Source organism: Hyperolius riggenbachi, chromosome 1 (assembly GCF_040937935.1).
Source record: "Hyperolius riggenbachi isolate aHypRig1 chromosome 1, aHypRig1.pri, whole genome shotgun sequence".
Classification (NCBI taxonomy): Eukaryota; Metazoa; Chordata; class Amphibia; order Anura; family Hyperoliidae; genus Hyperolius; species Hyperolius riggenbachi.
The window spans coordinates 614,504,799-614,521,298 of NC_090646.1; the positions used below are offsets into that span (position 1 = coordinate 614,504,799).

At 44.0% G+C, this 16,500-nt stretch overlaps 1 long non-coding RNA gene across 1 annotated transcript; it reads left to right on the top strand.

The window, feature by feature from the left end:
* Window positions 1–5,923: 5,923 nt before the first annotated feature.
* LOC137559420 (uncharacterized) lies at window positions 5,924–15,435 on the top strand. Its single transcript, XR_011029795.1, has 2 exons — window positions 5,924–6,002; window positions 15,020–15,435. It is a non-coding gene; the product is annotated as an uncharacterized lncRNA (long non-coding RNA).
* Window positions 15,436–16,500: the final 1,065 nt, after the last annotated feature.

Consider the following 16,500-nt stretch of genomic DNA (forward strand, 5'->3'; position numbering starts at 1 on the left):
TTCTCGCAGCTTTGTGAAGGTCCTTGTTGCCAGACACTAGATCCTGTGTAATGAGAACGGCACGACAGAAAAAAAACCTGCTTGACTTGTTCTTCGAAGTGAAGAACATTAAACATCTTGATAGAAGGTCAAGGGGCTGTTACCTTATTTATCTTCCATGCATCAGAGGCCTGACTGCAGAATATAAGCTGTGTCAGTGGAGCACCACGCTCCGCCTGCAAACCACCAGAAGATGGACACTGTCATGAATTCTGCAAATTATACTGTATATGCTAATTCCTGCTTAAAGGGATGACTCCAGGGAAAGCCTCCATACCAGGCTTTCATGTAATAGTAAAAAAAAGACAGTTTACTGAGCATGTATGCTGGGAATGGCACACTATTAAAAGCCAGTACTTTCTAAGTACAAGCTGAAGAGGATCATCATTATCAGTAAATTTACAAAATATCTGTTAGGGTTTGTTTTTGTGTGTGTGTGGTGTTTTTTTTTTTTTTTTAAGGGGGGGGGGGGGGCAGATAATTGACCTGCCAGTATGATAAATTGGCCTTACATCAGACGACTTAGCGTCCGATTGACCATCCGATTTGATTATGTAACGATCGGTGTAACACAGAGAGGATCTGATTACCGGTGATCTGCAGTATCACCGAGAATCAGATATATCTCTAACCTCTGGACACCTGAGTAATATGAGTGTTTGGTGCAACCGTAATACTTTGAGGAGAGCACCCGTATAGAGGGTGCTAGGCAGTACGAGATACTGCTTAGAGATCAGGTTCCTTCCACCAGTCGGATGCTCCCCAAGGGGCGGAGCCAGGCTGAGAGTGGGAAGGACCAGAGAGTGAGTGACACCAATGGTGACGTGTCACTGACAGGTCTGTGAACTATCTCCCAACAGGGAAGATAGTTCTCGAGGTCGGACAGGCCAGGTTGTTAACACACAGACAGATAAAGTACCGAGACAGGAGACAGATGCGGAATCCTAAGACTAGCAGAGTTTGGCAACAGAGTATCAGATATAGCGAAGTACCTAATCAGAGATCAGAAGAGTGGTCAGGAAAGCAGAAGGTCATAACAAATAATCAACAATGCCTAGACTTGGGTGTGAGCTCCTAGTTCATCAACACCCCGGAACTGGTCTAGATAATAACACAGATGGTAACAGGATTCCTAGACTAAGGTGTGAGCTCCTTGATCATCAACACCTTGGAAACTGGTCTAGATAATAACTCAGATAATAACAGGATTCCTAGACTAAGGTGTGAGCTCCTTGGTCATCAACACCTTGGAAACTGGTCTAGATAATAACACAGATACTGACAGAAGGTCTGAGTGCTACCACGTAGTGATCGCAACGCCAGACACCAGAGAAATGACCAGCACCCAGTATATATACCCCAGCGCTCTCCAGCGCCACCCCTAAGTGCTGGACCAATGAAAACTGCTGGAATTGTCAGCTGACCGGCTTGGTCAGGTGACGCCCTTCTGACTGTCATAAAGGCTCTGCCTCTCCGCGCGCGCGCGTCCTCCTGAACCTGTGTGGACTATCAGTCCCAGCCACACCAGACATGTGTTGTAATGTTTCTGCTGTGTTGGATGCGGAAACAGCCGCACCGCTGTCCAAGCATGCGGCGGTTACTCCACGTTCAGCAGTACTGTCAGAATTATGCCTATGCGTGCAAACATCCGCTTCTGACTCGGAATCCGCCGCCTTGTTCATAAGGCATGCAGCGGTTTCATCGTGCTCCGTCATGCCAGTGAATGCAGACCCACGCGCGCAACCTGCCGCGTTGGATGCGGAATCAGCCGTCTTGCTCTGAGTACTCACGGCGGCCTTTCCGCGTTTTCTCACAGATTATTATAATCAAATCGGTGCCGCCAAGAGCATTTCTGATCGACGATGCAACCGATTTCGGGCTAAAATTGGTCACATGTATCAATCAGACAGGCTGCAAGATGTAGGGCTGACTTACTCGATTGGGTGGGTGGTGGTAGCGGCGGCGTGCGATACTAGTCGGCTGATGCGGCATCACAGGGCCATTACATGGTGAAATCTATCATAAATCGGCCTTAGGTGTATGGGCAGGCAACAGTTTTCTCTCTAGATTTCATCAGAGAGAGATCGGTCTCTTGGTCGACCTGCCCATACATCTTAACAGATAGGGCTCGATTCACAAAGCGGTGATAACCCAGTTAAAGACTTTAGGCGTGATAACCATTTTTATCATGCCTAAACTCAGTTTAGGCATGATAAGTTTAGGCATGATAAGTTTAGGCATGATAAGTTTAGATAAGTTTAGATCGCGCGCAAAGTCCCGCACGCAAAGCAGCGCCATTAAACTCTATGCAAAGTGCACCAGACTTTGCTAGCGCAAAACTTTTGATCAGCTGTGCACTGCGGTGCTAACCCAGTTGGTGCTTAAACTTATCACACCTAAAAACTTATCACACCTAAACGTATCATGCCTAAACTTATCACACCTAAACTTATCATGCCTAAACAGAGTTTAGGCATGATAAAGGGCTTTTCACTAGCGTGCTAACTGTTAGCACCGCTTTGTGAATCAGGCCCATAGTATATGACCAGCGCACATTGGGGTTGATTCACAAAGGTTACTTATTTTTCACCTTAACTGTAAGGAGTGCTAATGCATGAGATAAACAAATAAGGAGAGATAATTAATGAGATAAACAGATAAGGAGCGCTAAACCATGATTTAAGTCAGTTAAGGAGAGTTATACAATGAATTAAGTCAGTTAAGGAGAGCTCACCAATGAGTTAAGTCAATTAAGGGGAGCTAAATCATGAGTTAAGTTAGATAAGGAGAGCTAAACAATAAGTTAAGTCAGTTAAGGAGAGCTAAATCAGGAGTTAAATCACTTAAAGAGAGATAAATTGTGAGTTAATAAGTAAGGTGAGATAATTTAACAGAAAAGCTTTGTGAATCAGGACCATTTTTTGCATAACATGACTTGTGCTACGTGCGCAACACGTGTTACATTCATGGCCTAAATAACTGATAAAGTTGCTGGTCGATTTCCAGGGTGTTTTGAATCAAGACAAATAAGCAGACATGATTTATACAGATAAGACTGTAAGTCAACCTTATCTGTCCTTACCTGTCTTAACTCATAAAATATCTCTCCTTATCTGTTTTATTCCATAAATTATCTCTCCTTATCTGTTTATCTCATGAATTTTTTGTCCTAATCTGATTACCTTGCAAATCGTCTTTTTTCTGCTTATCTTATGATGTCTCTTTATCTGTTCATTTCATAAATACTTTCCTTATCTGTCTGTCTAATGAATTATACAGTAGAGCCCCAATTATCCAGGACTCAACTAACCAGCAATCTTAACCAACCAGCAAATCGCTGGCAGTGCTTACAGTGGTGATAGTCAACCTCTTAAGTTGGCCGTACATCAAGTCACTTGGCAGCCGATCGACCATCTGATTCTATTATTATACTCTATTTGGATGAAAATTGGTGCCGCCAAGTGCAATGCGACCAATTTTGTCCATCTTACATGCTGCAAGATGTACAGCCGAGTTGCTTGATTGAGTGCGCGGTGGGAATGCCGTGTAATTTTGCAACTATCGATAAATGTGACGAAACCCCCGGCGCTGTCTCCCCTAATGAAAAAGGTATACATGACCTGTCCCTCCGCTGCTCCAGACGCATTCCGCTGTTCATACATGCATGCCCCACGTGGTTTCCTAGTAAGGGGGCGTGTATGACGTCACAGCGCACAACAACATACTAACCTTTAAACAAAAAACATGTATTTGTTACAGCAGATACAAATCCTAAGATAAATCTGCTCTGTTTCTACTTCCTCATTCATGGAAGCAGACATATTGTTTACAGCTGGTGCTTTCAAATGTGCTTATCTGCCATAGGCAGTCATGTGACACGGGGGAGGAACAAATTACAACTTGCGATTAGACACAAATGAGGGGGAATTAAACAGGCTAAACTCTCTAAATACATCCAGGGTGCATTTCTCTACGTTTTCCTTCTGTCCTGTGCAAGAGTTCAGGTCCACTTTAACAAGATAGTACGGAAGCCCTCCTGGGGCGAAGCAGGTCATTTGGGCAATCATGTGATCACTGCCGCACTGTGTCTGACTTGGGCGCCACAATAGACGTAATGTTATTGCGTCTATAGCACCGCAGTGGGATTCTCAGTGTCATTTGGGTGCCGGCGATAGCCAGGGCTTGAATTACTTCCCTCTCAAAGTTGCAAAGACTCAAAGGGGGAATATTATTATTTAACGCCGTCTGGAATTTCAGCGGCTGCAGCATGAGCCTTCATTCGGCTCCCCCTGCGCCCAGTGCCCCAGCTAACCGGGTGGCATAACCAGTAAAACGTACCACCGCCAACCACACTGAGCAATCTGTTTTGAATGGAGTAATGAATTAAGGTGGAATTCCGCTTTAAATTAAAAAAATTTCTTGGAATGCAACTTGGAAGACCAGGCATGGCTATCTATTTTCTTAAGCTATAAACGAAATCTATTGGCACACATATATAGAAGACCTATAAAACTAAGCAAGAATTATGGCGTTAGCAATGGACTGGCTGCAGGAACGATGCCAAGTACAATATATCATGCTTTCCACAATGCTGCCGGTGGGAGAGAGCTCTTATAGAATTATTTTGTGCCATCTCATCAGCTTAGCCCCAGGGGAAGCCCAGTGTGCCTTGTATTTCACTTCCCCGCAGTGCTCTATAGAACGTTTAACCATGCTGCAGAAATACTCGACAGGAAAATTCAGATGCTATAGACCATCAGTGATAAAAACTATAATATATGGGTACAACTGGAGAAAATGTGCCTTGCTGTGGAAAGGCACAAGTCGTAATGTCATCTCTGTTTTGTTTTCCAATCCCAGGCAACATCTGTTTTCAGTATAATAATTTATTACAGATCCGGCTAATTCTTTTTGCAGGACAGCGTTATTGTACAGTTATTACTGATCTAAAGCCCTTTTGCTTCCCCCTAATCCCTCTTTACCAGACTAAGCTGTACGGTGATCTAGTAATGCTACTTCCAAAACCCTATTTTCCGTAGAGCCATGGAAGCCCAAACCTTCAGCTGACGAAGCTCAAAGACTCTCTTCGGGCCCAAACGTTTTCATAGAGGCAGAATTGATTTTGATCACTCTGGAAACCAGTGGCGTAGCTACAGACTTTCAATGCGGAATTTGTAACTGCCCCCCCCCCCCCCCCCATTTCCTTGCAGCCCAGTTTGTCATCAAACCCTCTCGCCCTGACAATCAAACACAAACCTCAAAAACATTCACATTAAAGACACATTACCATGATAGGATATTAGACTATGACTATGGTAGGGCCTGGAGAAGATAAATTAATTATTTTATATAGAGACATGTAATAGCATAGTTTTTAATAACCAAGAGGCTCCAAATGACAAATGCAGCAATCAACCCCACATATGAAATGCAGCTTTCAACCCCACATATGAAATGCAGCCATTACCCCCACATGTGATAAATGTCAGTATGTAAATCAAGGAGAGGAAAGCTTTTACAATGGGCAAATACTGACAAAATCATTTATACATAGTTATTGTAAAAATGAAGCATTTTTTAATTACATTATTTTCATGGGAGTTTCTCTTTAAAGTGCTGTTTGAGACAGCACCACACAAATACAGATGATGTACATTTACAGAGGTTTTCTGATTAAATTGCAGAATTTGAGGAAAACAATTTTTTCTAAAAAAAAAAAAAGTAATGGATTTTAACCTGATTGGGGTTTATTATGGTCTGCTGACTTGCTTGGAATTATTCTGATCCAATGCAAATCTACATTTCACTCAACAGATACATCAGACAGTAATTACAGGTAGTTACAGAGTGCAGGTTAAAAATAACTGTAATGATTTTCCGGTACAGTCTCACTGATGAAACAGACAGGTTTTCCAGCTGCTGGGTTGTAAAAAGAAAACATGATGTCCCATTTTCTTAGACAAGTTCGTAATGCTGTCATTTTGATCTTATACTAGGTTTCTGTTGAATGACAGTGGGTTTTGTTTGGCAATGAGCCAAACTTCGTCTTCGAGAACCTTCATCTCTCTCCCGCAACTTCATACTGATTTCTTGTTAGCCAAAGCGTTAGCTCTGTTGACGTAGTGACCAGAGGAAGATGTATGTCTCTAGCATATGGATTCAGTTTCTCCCCCATACTATCTAATGCCTGCTGTGAATATTTTAATTAGGAAACATCTTTGTTGTTTTAACAGAAACAGTTGAGGTTCCATATGGTGTAAAATAAAATTGGCAAAGATACCAACACAAAATGTATATTTTACAAAGCAGTTCATTTACAAGGTCAATATTTGGGACCTGTTCCAAGAGAACTCAGATTGACACTGCCTGTGCTGTGACGTCACTTATTCCAGGGGATAGGAAATAAGGAGAAATTAGGCAGAGGGGAAGGTAAAATTAGGATCTTGAGTGGTGACACAAGAGTTAACCTATTGGGGACGAGCTGCCTAATCCCCCCTAAGGACCAGGCGAATTTGCATGCGGGGGTCGCGTTTGGGGGGGTCAGGCAGCTGTATCCCCAGTGTGGCATGCTGGGCCAGATGTCCCCCCCTTTAGCCAGATGTCCCCGCTTTCGGCAGAAGCCTTTACTCACCTCCCAGGCTCCAGTGATGAGCCACAGTAGCCCCCTCCGCTCTCGCCGCCATCCCCTCTCATACTGCCGCTCACTTCCGGGTCGCGGCTTTATGACGCCATCAAGCCGGGACCCGGCATTGACGTCAGAGCGAGCTGAGTTGCCGGCCAGAGCGTAGGGGGGCGCCGATCATCGGGGGTACGGAAGGAAGGTGAGTGGATCCTCTTCTTCCCCCCCTCCCGCCAGAGCTGTTGCAGTGGTCACTACGATCTGCTGTTGATTGTTGTGATCACGTGATGAGAAGCCATATGCGATGGCCGCTGATCACTGAGGGGAGATGTCAGCTGTCATATGAAAGCTTAATCTCCCCCTCCGGGTGCGCACGATCGCGTCTGGAGCAGAAACGGCGGTTGGCGTAGATCCTACGCCACATCAGGCTAGAACAGCCACAAGTGCGGTGTAGGATCTAATAGAGGCGGTCCACAAAAGGTTAAAGAGGAACTGTTGTGAAAATCTTAGAATTTAAAACACATACAAATCAGAAGTACATATCTTCCAGAGTAAAATGAGCTATACATTACTTTTCTCCTATGTTGCTGTCACTTACAGTAAGTAGGGGAAATCGGACATTACCGACAGGTTTTGGGTTAGTCCATCTCAGCATGGCCTTTATAAAGAGATTCCCTGAAAAAGATTTATACAAGATGCTGGCCGGCCTCCCTGCTCGCTGCACACTTTTTGGGCAGTTGGACAGAGCAACTGACATTCACTAAGTGCTTTTAAAAATAAAGAAAACCCAGAGAACCTCCCATAAGAAGATGGGCTAGTCCAAAATCTGTTGGCAATGCCAGATTTATATTACTTACTGTAAGTGACAGCAACATAGGAGAAAAGTAATTTATGGCTCATTTTACTCTGGAAGAAAAGTACTTCTTATTTGTATATGTTAACATGTATTTTACATTTTAAGATTTTCGTGACAGAGGCCCTTTAAAGCAAATCTGAAGCAACCCTGAAACAAAATGGTAGATACTCACCTATGTACTGTACAGGGAATGCTCTGGACAGCGGCGTAACTAAGGAGCTATAGGCCCCAGTGCAAGTTTTGAACTGTACTTACATGTTTATCTCATCATGTCACATGTTGCCTCAGGTACACTTTAAAGGCGTCCTGTGGAGGGCGTTAAAAAGACCAAATCCGACACTTACCTGGTTCTTCTATTAGCATCCTGCAGCCGTCCTCCTCCGATCCTCCGTTCCCCGCCGCTGGTCCCGGTCTAATCTAGCGTCTACCTAGACTGTGGCTGCACGGTCGTGGCCACGCACGTGCTCGCTCCTTCGTCATCGGGAGCTTACTGTGCAGGCGCAAGTACAAGAAAACTTCGTACTGTGCCTGCGCAGTAAGCTCCCGATGATGTGCGTGGGAGTGATCGCTACTCATCTATTTAGACGAATATTAGACCGGGATCGGCGGCCAGGAACCAAGAATTGTAGGAGGACAGCGCGGGACATGACAGCTGCAGGGGGCTGATAGAAGCCCCAGGTAAGTGTCGGATTTTGTCTTTTGAGCCCCTCAACAGTATCCCTATAAGGGGTAAAGTTTTGCTCACTAATCCCTAGTGTTAGCTACTGGTTTGTGTTGCTGGCAACATCATTACCAACTAGAGACCTTAGCCCGTTTAAAAACCGGCTAGGTCTGTCACCACTCCGCCTCACGCCGCATGTGCACACCCCCTGGGCCCGCCTCGTGCGAACATGCCTGCCCCTTCTGGCCCCGTCCTCCCTCGGCTCTCCTCAGTGTCTCTGCGTCCCTCCCTGCACATGCACAGTGCAAAAAAGCACTGACACAGAGACATAATGGACGCAGAGACATAGGGATATTATATAAAGAGATAGTGAAGTCTAGTCACAAATGCTGGGCACTATGATTTTGGCACTGTGACATTGGGATTGATTCACTAATGGTAAAATTGGAATGCACAGATATCACATGGCACTTTCACCACTACTCATGCCAATAGAATTGCATGCCCTGCGCAATTTGCACAACCCACAGTACATGGATAATACTTGCACTGCTATTGTAACGAGCATTATGAAAGTAATGTAACGTGCACTACCATAATCCACATAGTGTGGGTCGTGCAACATGCACTGCTCCATTGGCATAAATACAAGTAAAATTACCACTAGTCTTAAAGGCAACTGAGCACCTGCAATTAACTTTATAATGAACCCATATGGTAGGTTCATAATAGAGTGTGCCATGGAGGGGGAGGGGGGTGTTGGGGGAATTGTGGCACAGTTGCGGTCCCTCCTGTAGAAGATGGTGGATCCCATACTGACAGAGGGCCAGAGACGCAGCACAAAGCCGAAAGAGGTTAATTTAAGGGGGCACTATGGTGAAAAATTGTAAAATGTAAAATATGTGCAAACATAGACAAATAAGTACATTTCTTTCAGAGTAAAATGAGCCATAAATTACTTTTCTCCTGTGTTGCTGTCACTTACAGTAGGCAGTAGAAATCTGACAGAAGCGACAGGTTTTGGACTAGTCCATCTCTTCATAGGGGATTCTCAGCAAGGCTTTTATTCTTTATAAATATATTCCCTAAAAGGGATTCAGACAATGATGCTGGCCAGTTTCCCTGTTCGCTACACAGTTTTTGGCAATTGGACAGAGCAACTGCCATTCACTAAGTGCTTTTGAAAATAAATAAATCCGTGAGAATCCCCTATGAAGAGATGGATTAGTCCAAAACCTTTCGGTTCTGTCAGAATTCTACTACCTACTGTAAGTGACAACAACATAGGAGAAAAGTAATTTATGGCTCATTTTACTCTGGAAAAAAACATACTTCTTATTTGTATATTTTTGCACAATGTTTCGCCGTAGTGCCCCTTTAAAAAAATAGATGCTCAGTTGCCTTTAAACTGACAAACAACATCAGGGGACCCAACACTTATTCTCAGGTTGGTATACTGAGAAAGGGAAGTGCTCAGGACATATTCATTGAGTGTATGTACCCCTGTTAGTGATTTAAAACACCTACAGGCCATTACTAAAGGAAACAGATTGCAAATCCTTCTTATCACTCGTTATATCTGTGCATGCATTCAACTCATTAAGCACATTTTAATACAGATTTGCTTGAAAAGCTCTGTACATATCTCCTTTTCACCGAGATTGTTTATTTTAATAATAATTAAGAGCGCCCTATTTTTGTAAAATAATGAGTGAAAAGTAAGTTTCTAAATTGTGCCCGTCTCTCCTCCGCAGCAGATGGGAGCAGCTTAGCAGTGATGATAAGGTGACAAGAGGACATCCTCTAAGACAGAATATCCACCCGGCCTCCTTGTAGTCAGAATAGCTACATCCTTCTGTTAGATCTTACTCTGCATTGCCAAGAATTCTGTTAGTCCACTAATAACTGTCAATCCCTCTCCTGACATCTCCCATCCTACAAGTGTCCTTCTGCAAATTGCAATTGGTGAATGGAAGTCTTACAAAAACATTCAGTTCGATTATGAGAAGCAGGGGCGTTACTAGAAATCACTGGGCACCCCTGCAACACTTTGGATGGCGACCGTGCTTAGACTCCTCAAGCTTCACTACAGTACGTAGCACTTGGGGAGGTATAGAAAGGCTGGGGGTAGAGAAGCCCTGTACACAAGACCCTGCTGAACACTGAATAGGGACTGCCTACTAATCTTTGTCTGTAAAACTTTGTATGATTTGTTATCAGTGGCTGAGCAGATGCAGTCATTAAAACAATTATGCAAAGAGCAGAAAGTTTTTTTCTCTCTGCACCCTTAGTTGTCAGTCTCTCAGGACAGAGAAAATAAACTTCTCCCCCCACGGTGCCACCTGCGGCTTCTGGGCCCCCCTGTGGCTGCATCCCTTGAAGGGTCTATTGTTACGCCCCCTGATGGAAACATCATTTATGTAGAGACATACTCTTTGAAGATTTATCCATGCAAAAGTTGTACATTTCATGCTCGCTAATCAACGTGATTATATTTTTATATGTAGATTTTTGCCGGTAATGTGTTCTCCCATTAACTGAGCCGTGATGGAAAATGTACCTTTTTTAATGATTAGCAAAATGTTGATGTGGAAGTACAGAAGGAGCGGAGCTGTCTGGGTTTGTTTCGCCATAAAACAATGAAAATGCACATTTATGGCAATATTGATGTGTGTGAAAGAGATGCTAATTATACCCTTTAAACGCAGAGATTAAAAATAATAACCGTAGTATAAAGCATTGTGACAATGTGCCATCCGTGAGCTGGCAGTAAATGACTCCAGAAATAATAATAATAACGACATTTCTGCAGCCAAACTACAGAGCAAAAATATCATCAATCAAGGGAAAAATAAATAAATAAAATTAATATTTAAAGTGAGTAAAAAAAATTCCAACTCCTGACTAATAACATTTTTGTAGCTAAAGAACAGAGCAAAATGTTCATCAATCAAATGGGAAAAAAAAAATAAAAAACATTTTTGAAGGGAACCCGAGATGAGAATATAGAGTCTGCCATATTTATTTTCTTTTAAATAATGCACATTGCCTGGCTGCTCTGCTGACCCTCTGCCTCTAATACTTTAAGCCATAGACCCTGAACAAGCATGCAGATCAGATGTCTGTGACAAATCTGACAAGATTAGCTGCATGCTTGCTTCCAGCCCCGGGCCGCCCATGACGCCAGGTGACGCCACTTCCTCAGGCGGCATCAGTGTCAGGGCAGAATCCCGCCCCCTCTCCTAGTGTCCCTCTCCGGTGCTCTCCTCCCCCTCCATGCAGAACAGCAGCCGCAAGGCACTTACGTCCAGCCACAGGTGGGTCTCCCCTTTGATGAGCCTGCTGCCACAGAGAGTTGTGATCTGCCTTCGGTAGCCGCTGCTCATCTACTTCCTGTTTCTGCTGCAGGAAGTAGATGGGCAGTGGCTACGGAGGGCAGATCACAGGGAGAACAGGCAGATGCAGGCACATCAGAGAGGAGACCCACGGCGGCTGGACGTAAGTGCCTTCCCGCTGCTGTTCTGCATGGAGGGGGAGGAGAGCACCGGAGGGGGACCCCGGGGGATACACGTATCTTGCTATTTACTTGCAGTGCCTGCAACCCCCGTGGTAGAGTAGTGATCGGTGAATGGTAACGTGTTCCTAAAGAAGATCAAAATACCAGCAGCGATGAACACTTCCTGTGTACTGTTCAGTCCGCAGGAATAAAATGTGGCCACATCTAGTGGGAAAAACGTAAAAAGACACTATATAACATTCAAATTCATTAACAAAATAACCAATTATTTGTTAACCCATTATCCCCCCTTTCCCATAGTTATCAACATTAGAGATGTCGCGAACCTCCGATTTTGAACCTCCGCGAAAGGTTCGGTTCGCGAATAAGTTCGCGAACCGCAATAGACTTCAATGGGGAGGCGAACTTTGAAAATTTTAAAAAATTCTACTGGTTAGAAAAATGATAGAAAACATGTTTCAAGAGCTCTAATACTTGGAGGCACACCTGATTGAGTGAAATACACATCACTGCTAGAGGACCCTCCCTCCTCCTCCTCCAAGCAAGGTCCTTTATACCATTTCACTCAGTTGTCTGCCTACACTAATTAGTTATGGGACAGCTGCTACACACTCTGCTAGGGAGATTTTAATTAGCCTCTTGTGGGTCTCCTCCCACCTCCCTCCTCCCCTTCTACCTCCTACCGGAGGGAGAAGGGTCTCTTCTGTCAGGGAATTATACTATTTTAAAAACCAGTATACATCATACCATGGCTGGGAATCGAACCCAGCTCTCACTGTGTGGTGGGCAAGTCACCCTAACCACTGTACCACTACAGTAGTAAGTGAAGCTGGCCTAAAATTTACCATTTATGCTCAATGCAATAGAAACAGGTTGCTTACAGGGAACCTTAACTGAGAGTGATATGGGTGTTTCCTGTAAACAATACCAGTTGCCTGGCAGTCCAGCTGATCTTTGTGACTGCAATAGTGGCTGAATCACACCCTGAAACAAGCATGCAGCTAATCCAGTCTGACTTCAGTCAGAGCACCTGATCTGCATGCTTGTTCAGGGGCTGTGGCTAAAAGTATTAGAGACACAGGATCAGCAGGCGATTCAGGCAACTGGTATTATTTTAAAAGGAAAAATCCATATCCTTCTCCGTTTAGGTTCCCTTTAAGGATTTGTAGCATAAAAGCCAACTCACATTGGCTGGGATTTAAACCTGGGTCTCACTGTGTGGTGGGCATGCACCCTAACCACTGTACCAACTGAAGCTGGCCTAAAAATTACCATTTATGCTCAATACAAGAGAAAAAGTAGACAAGACAAATAACTTTTATATCACACTTTTCTCCTGGCGGACTCAAAGCACCAGAGCTGCAGCCACTAGGGCATGCTCTATAGGCAGTAACAGTGTTAGGAAGAGAGAGAGATATGAATCTACCTGGCTATCTGGGGTTCTCTTTGGACAACTGTTGAACACAAAAGAGAAGGCCATGTCTGGCTACATATCTGTAAGCAGTGGCTGCATGGTGTAATGGTTAAGGGCTCTGCCTCTGACACAGGAGACCAGAGTTCAAATCTCAGCTCTGTCTGTTCAGTAAGCCAGCACCTATTCAGTAGGAGACCTTAGGCAAGTCTTCCTAACACTGCTACTGCCTATAGAGCATGCCCTAGTGGCTGCAGCTCTGGTGCTTTGAGTCCGCCAGGAGAAAAGTGTGATATAAATGTTATTTGTCTTGTCTACTTTTTCTCTTGTATTGAGCATAAATGGTAATTTTTAGGCCAGCTTTAGTTGGTACAGTGGTTAGGGTGCATGCCCACCACACAGTGAGACCCAGGTTTAAATCCCAGCCAATGTGAGTTGGCTTTTATGCTACAAATCCTTAAAGGAAACCTAAACGGAGAAGGATATGGATTTTTCCTTTTAAAATAATACCAGTTGCCTGAATCGCCTGCTGATCCTGTGTCTCTAATACTTTTAGCCACAGCCCCTGAACAAGCATGCAGGTCAGGTGCTCTGACTGAAGTCAGACTGGATTAGCTGCATGCTTGTTTCAGGGTGTGATTCAGCCACTATTACAGTCACAAAGATCAGCTGGACTGCCAGGCAACTGGTATTGTTTACAGGAAACATCCATATTACTCTCAGTTAAGGTTCCCTGTAAGCAACCTGTTTCTATTGCATTGAGCATAAATGGTAAATTTTAGGCCAGCTTCACTTACTACTGTAGTGGTACAGTGGTTAGGGTGGCTTGGCCACCACACAGTGAGAGCTGGGTTCGATTCCCAGCCATGGTATGATGTATACTGGTTTTTAAAATAGTATAATTCCCTGGCAGAAGAGACCATCCTCCCTCCGGTAGGAGGGCGGAGGGAATAGGTAGAAGGGGAGGAGGGAGGTGGGAGGAGACCCACAAGAGGCTAATTAAAATCTCCCTAGCAGAGTGTGTAGCAGCTGTCCCATAACTAATTAGTGTAGGCAGACAACTGAGTCAAATGGTATAAGGACCTTGCTTGGAGGAGGGAGGGAGGGCCTCCAGCAGTGAGAGAAGTATGTTTGGCAATAATATGTCTGCTGACAGTGATATGGAGGGTCAAAGTTTTGCTCAATAAAGCATTATGGGGCGAATCGAACTTCCGCAAAAGTTTGCCTGATGCAGGCGAACGCGAACCCCCAAAGTTCACCTGGAACCGTTCGCAGGCGAACCGTTCGCGACATCTCTATTCACCATATACCACTTATGCAGGGGAAAAAAAACATTAAAAAAAAGTTACCTTCGGGTCTTCTATTACATATATCAAGAAAGTATATTACTTTTATTTTTGCAAATAAAGGCTTGTAATTATTTAAATAGTATACGGAAACATAACATAAACAGAAAAAATACACATTTATTTCCAAATAAAATATTGTTGCCATACATTGTACTAGGGGCATAATTTAAACGTTATAATAAACGGGCCAAATGGACAAATAAAATGTAGGGGGTTTTATCTATAGTAGCACATTTTATTTTAAAACTATAATAGTCGAAAACTAAGAAATAATGAATCTTTTAAATTTTTTATTCTAAAGTGCATATAAAAGAAAAATCTTACCAAAATGTACCACCCAAAGAAATCCTAATCTGTGGCAAAAAACAAAAACAATGTGTAGATCATGTCGGTGTGATAAGTAGTGATACATTTATTGTTGAGTGAATGGGAGGAGCGTGAAATAGGAAAATTGCTCTGGTTTTTAAGGGGGAAATAACCTGGGGTGGGGAAATAGTTAATAGATGGGGGTGAAGTAAACATGCTATTATTGTTGCTGAGTCAGAACGCTTTTGTTTTTCCTTGTAGTGCTCTGCTCCCCTGCCCAGTGTTACTGTTACCACCAGAGAGATGCGTACTCTACACGGATCAATGATTAATGTGCATCTTCTCCATTGCTTAACCGGTCATAAAAAAAGCAGGAGATATTGCTTACTAAACTGTCCTGAGATGACTGTCCACGCAGAGGTCACTGGAAAACCCTGTGTTCCAGTTCCAGGTCTGTCACACACAGTATTCTGTTCCACGTTAAATTTTCCACACTACGTCAGGAAATCATCTACGACGCATCTTCACCAATTTCAGCATTACATGAAAATAACCCGGAGCCACGGCATGAAATGCTGTATGATGACCAAACGCCTTCTCAGCAGTTATGTGCATCGATTTATGCTAACAAAGCTCATTTCTTTCACCCTATAAACTATTTTCCAATTCACTTAGAAGATTTTGCAATCATTTATGAGCCTCAAGCTGGAGGGATGAGTTCAGTGGTCTCACAGCATGCATATGATGATCAGTGATGGCTGAACGCGGACCTTTTTGTTTTACCATTTCTTATTTTTTTTCTTTTTTCTTTTCTTATTTTTGCAAAAGTGTGAGTTTTCGCAAACTTAGTATGCCTTTTCCCTAAAAATGCCTATTTTTCACAAAGGGCTGTAAAGCCAGTAGGGCATAAGAAATAGGGATAAGCATTTCAAAGCAGAACGTGGTTCAGAATGAACCGGAACAGAAGACACACTTCAACCACGGTGGACCCTGGCATGGGATGTAAGCTCACCCTAGATGCCACCTCCGTGCGCTGCCCTCCATTGTGAGTTTCAGCTCTCCAGCTACTTCCTCCTTCCGTCTGTGAAGAGCTGGAACGCACAATGGAGGGCGGCGTACGGAGATGCAAAATATTTTTTTCTTTTTGCCAGTTTATCCATACCGTGTTTGCCCAAAAGTAGGACCTCCCCAAAAATAAGCCCTAGCTGTATACCAGTAGGACACTATGTTAGTGTATGGGGAGGTGTCCAGTCTCTTACCGCACTTCCCTATTGTCCGAGTCCCCCTCCGTTCACCTGTAAAAAGCTCCAGTATCCTAAGATGGTTAGCGCCCTTTGACCCTGTTACCACACATACAATGTATGCTGGGTCGTCTCAGTGACCACACTCTCTTCTCGTCATAAGCAATATGCGCGTGTACATGCTGATGTGTCTCCGGCGCACATTAATTATGACAAGAGGGGAGCTCAGTCACTGAGATGACCCAGCATACAGTGCATGTGTGGTGACCGGGTCAAAGAGCGCAGACCATCTTAGGATACTGGCAGGGCCGGATTTAGGCCAAGGCCGCCTAGGCCATGGCCTAGGGCACCACAGGAGCAAGGTCACCAAAGCAGCAGATTAAACTGGTGCAGTATTTGCCTGACTGCAGTACTCTGCTGCTAGCTGCCTGTGCAGCAGCCACCTTGCTCTCTGTGCACATTTTCATTGTGGCCAGCGGCTATTGAGATGAAAAGGAAAAG